Here is a 7,392-nt window from a genome sequence, read left to right on the forward strand (position 1 = left end):
TGTCCCCCGTCCGCCTCCGCTGCCCGCTGCCGTCCCCGTCCTCAGCGCCTCCTGTGAAGGGAACTAGACGCTATGCGTCTAGTTTCCCTTCGTGGAGAGTAACTGCTGAGCGGTGCGTGATGACGTCATCGCGCACCGCACAGCAAAGGTCCTCTCCACGAAGGGAACTAGACACATAGCGTCTAGTTTCTCTTCGTTGAGAGGACCTTTTGCTGTGCGGTGCGCGATGACGTCATCGCGCACCGCTCAGCATTCAAGCGGCGCTTTCAATGTACAGGGGGCGTGACTCACCACGCCCCCTGTATTAGGCCACGCCCCTTTCCTGCCCGGGGCGCTCTGCGCCCTTGAACCGGCCCTGAGTATATTATACCTCAGACTGCTAAAGCCCATTTCTGCAGCAGGCACTGTTGCCTCATGGCAGTGAATTACTCATCTAGACTGTGAGGACATGTTTCAAGCCGGTATGTTGGGCGCCGGGATCCCGGCCGCCGGCATAACATACTACACCCAGCATGCATTAAAAGAGGAATTGAGACAAGGGATGAGAGCATAATCCTGCCACTGTACAAATTGTTGGTATGGCCACATCTTGAGTATTGTGTACAATTCTGGACACCACACTATAAAAGAGACATATTAGAACTTGAAAAGGTTCAGAGGCGAGCTACCAAATTGATTAAGGGGTTGGAGACACTGAACTTTGAGGAGAGGCTTTCTAGGTTAGATATGTTTACACTAGAAATGAGACAACTAAGAGGAGATATGATTAATATTAACAAATATATAAAGGGGCAATGGGGGTCATTCCGACCTGTTCTCACGCAGCCTATTTTTGCTGCGATGCGAATGGGTGCGGAATGCGCATGCGCAGTGGGCGCAGTGCACGTGCGCGACGTTGCCCGGCGACAGGGGTCACTGGGTTACGTCGCGGCTACCGACGGAAGCGGTCGCAGCGGCGACCGCTAAGAAGATTGGCAGGAAGGAGGCGAGGATGGGCAGATCCGGACCGTTGGAGAGCGTTTTCGGGGAGTGGTGAGTAAAACGCAGGCGTGCCGAGGAGAACGGAGGGCGGAGGAGTGACGTCAAAGCCGGGCCCATCATCGCTGGATCCATCGCACAGGGTAAGTATATCCAGGCCTAGTCTACTTCTGCTTGAAATTTTTTTAGCTTAGCAGGGCTGCACAAGCGATCGCAGCCCTGCTAAGCAAAAATACACTCCACCATAGGCATGGACTGTTGATCGCAGCAGCAGCAAAAAGTTGCTGGCTGCATTCAACTCGGAATGACCACCAATATGCGGAGCTATCAGGTGATTTGTTTATTAAGAGACCTCTACACAAAATGCGCAGACATCCACTAAGGCTTGAGGAGAGGAAATTTCATACTCAGCGCAGGAAGGTATTCTTCACTGTAAGGGCAATATGAATATGGAATACTCTGCCAGAGTAGGTTGTTATGGCGGACTCAGTCAATGCGTTTAAAAATGGGTTAGATAGATTTCAAGTGGAAAAAGATATACGAGGATGTAGCCTTTATCCAGAATAGAATAGGGAATACAATATAATTCAGGCTGAACTCGATGGACTACTAGTCTTTTTTCAACCTCACCAACTATGTTACTATGGTGTATTAAGACTGGAGAAGGGATAAAGCAGTGATAAGTGCAAGGTGATAACGCACCAGCCAATCACCTTCTATCTGTTAATTTACATATTTGAGCTGATTGGCTAGTGCATTATCACCTTGCACTCATCACTGCTTTATCACTTCTCCAGGCTTAATACATCTGCCCCTATGTTACTATCACCCAACATGTTCAAAAAGCAATAGTAATAAGCAAGTAACCAGAGCTGTTCACAATACATGGCTGTAACAGAGCATCTAAATATGTTGAAACTGACTGGGATAGCGATCTGCTATGATAGAACGTCCAGGTGGACAAACAAGATCTTTATGCATCTTGGGTAGTATATACAAGAGGAGAACTACAGGGTTCAAGGGTATCAATACATCACATACCTCCTGCGATGCCACCCCATTGTTAACTGCAGACTTTAATAATTATGTAAGTTCTTTATTGTAAGCACACATAGGATCCCTACCAATCAATTGATACACAGAACCATCAGATAATTGTTGCTCTATCTTATTCTTATATTCTGTCAAATCCTGTATTACAATCGCACCGCCCTTGTCTGTGGGGCAAATCACCATATCCATATAAAGTGACAATGTCGCAAAGCATCATGTTCCCTTTTGCTGATATTACTGTACTATTTATTGGTAGCCATTGAAGGGAGTACCTTGGATGCAATCTCATGGTCCAACATGCGACTAAAGGTTCTTATAGATGCATTGTTAGATACTGGTTCAAATGTACTCCTCTTTTGAAGTTTACGCCTTAGACCCCTGGAAGAATTTGTGTGTCTTAACTGGCGATTCAATTTATATTTTTCAATCTACAAACTCGTACCATTAAAGAGAGCAATGGGCACATGTGACAAACCTTTACTTTAAACGTTAGTCTCTGTTTTCGTGAGGGGATGAACGATTAAATACTATCTTTTCCGACAAAGGGGGAAGGGGGGGGGGGTCTCCCCGCCCTTACCCAACCTCTTACTCTGCCCACCTCTCCTGGTGTAATATCAATTTGGCCAGCTGCTATTGTATGAGTCCGAACCCCTAAAGGAGACCTTGGTAGCCAAGTCTCATGCATTCCATGGCCCTTAAAGTCACTGGTGGTAACCAATTCCTGAGCTGAATTAGAAGTAGAACACTTCCAGTATTATATGTCTTATACTGCTGAAAATGACCTCTTTCTCTTGGACTACTTTCTCTATTGCCCCCGATAACCCAATGATCTACGTGATATTGCTCATAGTCAATATTTTGACCAATTTTTTGAAAGCAATTAAATCACGCTTGTAGGTGGCTGCCGGACTGTTCAATTTTTCCAGTAGCCACCTACAAGCATGATTTAATTGCTTTCAAAATTACATCAATAAAAAATGTTGAAAGGCATTACATAGAAAAATAATTAGGTTCTAAAAAAAAGTACTAGATTAAGTATTGCAATGTGATGCCCCAAAGCAGCCAAACCACACCAACCCAGGGGTCCCAAAGCCCTGAACTCATCCCTAAACCAATTTCTATCAATGTAACACTTTTCAACATTCTAATTATTACTTATCGGCAATGTAACACTCCTAACACATAGCTTCTGCTTCTTATTTTTTGTAACACTTACTAACGCTCCAATGTCTCACCAGTATGATGCCTTGGGGTGGTTGGCCTGTGTTAACTTGAATCTTAGTGTTAGGGAACCACCAGAAGCGATCACCTGATCGCGGTTTGTAGGCCAATATATTTGTGTCCAAAATTATGCTAAGCACCTCAATTTTGCTCTATGTTGGATTGCAGAGTTTAGGATAATTATTCTGATTAGCAGGGCTTACTACTATAGAGTGTGCATCTGCATTTACTTTGCTCTGTGTTTACTGGGATTTGCCTTGCCCACTGCCTGTCCTTTACTTGGAATTGTTAACTGCACTTCTTTCAGCTTCATACCGTGTCCATCTGTACTGTATTTAGCTTCTAGTGCATTTATTCCAGTACCACAGGATCACGGCCGGATTGAGGTCTGTGGGGGCCCCTGGGAAACAAATTTGTGGGGCACCCACACACTGTCCTCACAACTGAAAAAAAAACATCGGAGTAGGAGTGCAGCATTTACCTGAATGAAGAAATGGAAATGAACAGTCAGCAAACAGGTGTTTCACAAGGAGTAATAACGGGACACACCCCAAAAGGTATGATGAAGAATAATCACACCTCACCTGCTGTGTTCTCCAAGCACTCCATGAAACAATGGCCCTCATTCCGAGTCGTTCGCTCTGTATTTTTCATCGCATCGCAGTGAAATTCCGCTTAGTACGCATGCGCAATATTCGCACTGCGACTGCGCCAAGTAATTTTACAATGGAGATAGTATTTTTACTCACGGCTTTTTCATCGCTCCGGCGATCGTAATGTGATTGACAGGAAATGGGTGTTACTGGGCGGAAACAGGCCGTTTTATGGGCGTGCGGGAAAAAACGCTACCGTTTCCGGAAAAAACGCAGGAGTGGCCGGAGAAACGGGGGAGTGTCTGGGCGAACGCTGGGTGTGTTTGTGACGTCAATCCAGGAACGACAAGCACTGAACTGATCGCACAGGCAGAGTAAGTGTGGAGCTACTCTAAAACTGCTAAGTAGTTTGTGATCGCAATAATGCGAATACATCGGTCGCAATTTTAGGATGCTAAGATACACTCCCAGTAGGCGTAGGCTTAGCGTGTGTAACTCTGCTAAATTCGCCTTGCGACCGATCAACTCGGAATGAGGGCCAATGTCAAGCAATGAGACATCTTTAAATGAAAATGGGACTTGGACTCTTGTGAACCGACCAACCCACTGGAAAATAATTGAAAACAAATTGATTGATTTTAAAGCTACATACAGATGGATCAATTGCTGTTACAAGGCTCATCTTATAGCAAAGGGATTTACTCAAAGGTCTATAGACTTGTCTGCTAGTACAAAACATCATTGGAGATCAAAGCACATCGCTATCAATCACTGCTTCATTTGCCCAGAATGAATTAATTACAGTGAACTAAATGATAAGTGAGCAAAATATTGCTGATATACTCGGTGGCGTAAGTTTGTCCCAGTTGCCCGGAGGCAAGAAAAATATTGGTGCCCCACCCCCCCCTATATATTGTCCGTAAGCCAATAAGATGCGTTTTGAGATCCGAGTAAAACCGAACCCGCTCATCTCTAATTCTAACTATATGAAGCTAATACAAAACCCGTTGCAACTAGGCAGATCTATGTAGGGGTCCAACCACACACTACATAGATCTGCTCAGTCACTCACAATGCTGATTATTTCCCTGACAATTAATTTGCAAGTGTCATATCCAGGATTAGAACCCACAACCTATTACACTGGAAGCATGCACCTTAATGATGGAGATATTTGCTCTTGCATAGGAAGTATGAGAATTCTAACTATATGAAGTTACTTGTAATTGTCAGAGAAATAACTTCATATAGTTAGAATTCTCATGTTTCCTTTATAGGAGCAAATAGCTCCATCAGTAAGGTGTCTGCTTCCAGTGTATCTATAATAAAGAGGGTGTGATTTGTAAGGTGCAGTGACTAGTGGGGAAGTCGGCTACGGAAGAGATACCGGCTGCTGTCATCTCCTATATAATAGCCCAGATCTGTGACTTTGTGCTTCATTTGCTAACGCTGGGCGGAGTCAAAACACTGGGCGGCGTTAGTCAAATGAGTCACAGATCTGGGCAAATCTACAGGAGACTTGGAGCAGGAGCAGATGGTATGGGCATGGCACAGGCAGGGGTGCATACCTCCCAGCTTTCTTCAGGCAGGAGGGACACACGCACAGCAAAAAGGGGGCATGGCCAACGGGAAAGGGGGCGTGGCTTCACGGGTGGACCGGCGATCGCGAGCCACGCCCCTGTTTTCGTCAGTGAGGGGGCATGCCCAGCGCTCTGTGAGCCGCTGGCATGCCCCCAGTGGCGGATTATGAGTCCGGGGGGCCCAGGGCACTTGAGACAGGAACCCTATCTCATTGCTGTGCCTGCTGTGGGTTTGAGGGCGTGACCTAATTGTGGGCCTCGTGGCCACGCCCCCTTATGCAAATTCCGGGATTATTTTTTTTTACGGGATTCTGGCCCCTCAGCTAGGGGTAAATCCAGAGGGGGTGGTTGCTCTCCCCTACACACCCACACAAGCAGAAGACAGCTCTCCCCTACACACCCGCACAGGCAGAAGGTTGCTCCCTGCAACACCACAGACCAGTGGCGTGCGGTGAGGTCAGTGGCTGGTGAGGCACTGTAACCATAATGTCCACTAAGTCCCGTCGATGCCCGCTACCACCCTCAAGCCAGTGCTCCCTACCGCCACTACCAAAGGCCTTCAAAATCGCCGCCATCAGCCCCCTGGACCCTCTTGCCGCTAATTTGCATCTCAGGGTGACAGGAAGAGGGTGACACCATGGAGAGGGTGACAGGGAGAGAGTGACGAGGGAGAGTGTGACAGCGGTGGGAGCTAGGAGTGGGTGACAGCAATATGTGACGCCAGGGAGAGGATGACACCAGGGAGAGGGTAACAGCAGTGGATGACAGGGAGAGGGTGACAGCAGTGACAGGGAAAAGGTGACGCAGGGAAGAGGGTAACCCAAGGGAGAGGGTGACAGCAGTAGGTGACGCCAGGGAGAGGGTAACCGCAGAGGATGACAGGGAGTGGGTGACGCCAGGGAGATTGTGAGAGGGAGCGGGTGATGCCAGGGAGAGGGTGACAGCAGTGGGTGACAGAGTGACAGCGGTGGGTGACAGAGAGAGTGACAGCAGTGGGTGACGGATATTGTGACAGGGAGTGGGTGATGCCAGGGAGAGGGTGACAGCGGTGGGTGACAGTGACAGCGGTGGGTGACAGAGAGTGACAGCAGTGGGTGACGGAGATTGTGACAGGGAGCGGGTGATGCCAGGGAGAGGGTGACAGCGGTGAGAGCTAGGAGAGGGTGACAGCAGTATGTGACGCCAGGGAGAGGATGACACCAGGGAGAGGGTAACAGCAGTGGATGACAGGGAGACGGTGACAGCAGTGACAGGGAGAAGTGTGGCAGCAGTAGGTGACGCCAGGGAGAGGGTAACAGCAGAGGATGACAGGCAGTGGGTGACGCCAGGGAGATTGTGACAGGGAGCGGGTGATGCCAGGGAGAGGGTGACAGCGGTGGGTGACAGTGACAGCGGTGGGTGACAGAGAGTGACAGCAGTGGGTGACGGAGATTGTGACAGGGAGCGGGTGATGCCAGGGAGAGGGTGACAGCGGTGAGAGCTAGGAGAGGGTGACAGCAGTATGTGACGCCAGGGAGAGGATGACACCAGGGAGAGGGTAACAGCAGTGGATGACAGGGAGACGGTGACAGCAGTGACAGGGAGAAGTGTGGCAGCAGTAGGTGACGCCAGGGAGAGGGTAACAGCAGAGGATGACAGGCAGTGGGTGACGCCAGGGAGATTGTGACAGGGAGCGGGTGATGCCAGGGAGAGGGTGACAGCGGTGGGTGACAGAGTGACAGCAGTGGGTGACGGAGAGATTGACAACATACACTGCATACCCCTCTACCCCACAACATACCTTACTCCCCCTGTCCCCCCACATACAATAAATATCCCTCTGCTCCAATATACCTAGCACTCCGTCCCCCCACATACACCTCATATCCCTCTACCACTCACACACCCTAATCCATCTGTCTCCTCACATAAAACCCATAAACTCTACACAACCTCACAAACCCTAGTCTTCCTACATACAACCCTCT

This window comes from Pseudophryne corroboree, chromosome 12 (assembly GCF_028390025.1).
Source record: "Pseudophryne corroboree isolate aPseCor3 chromosome 12, aPseCor3.hap2, whole genome shotgun sequence".
Taxonomy (NCBI): domain Eukaryota; kingdom Metazoa; phylum Chordata; class Amphibia; order Anura; family Myobatrachidae; genus Pseudophryne; species Pseudophryne corroboree.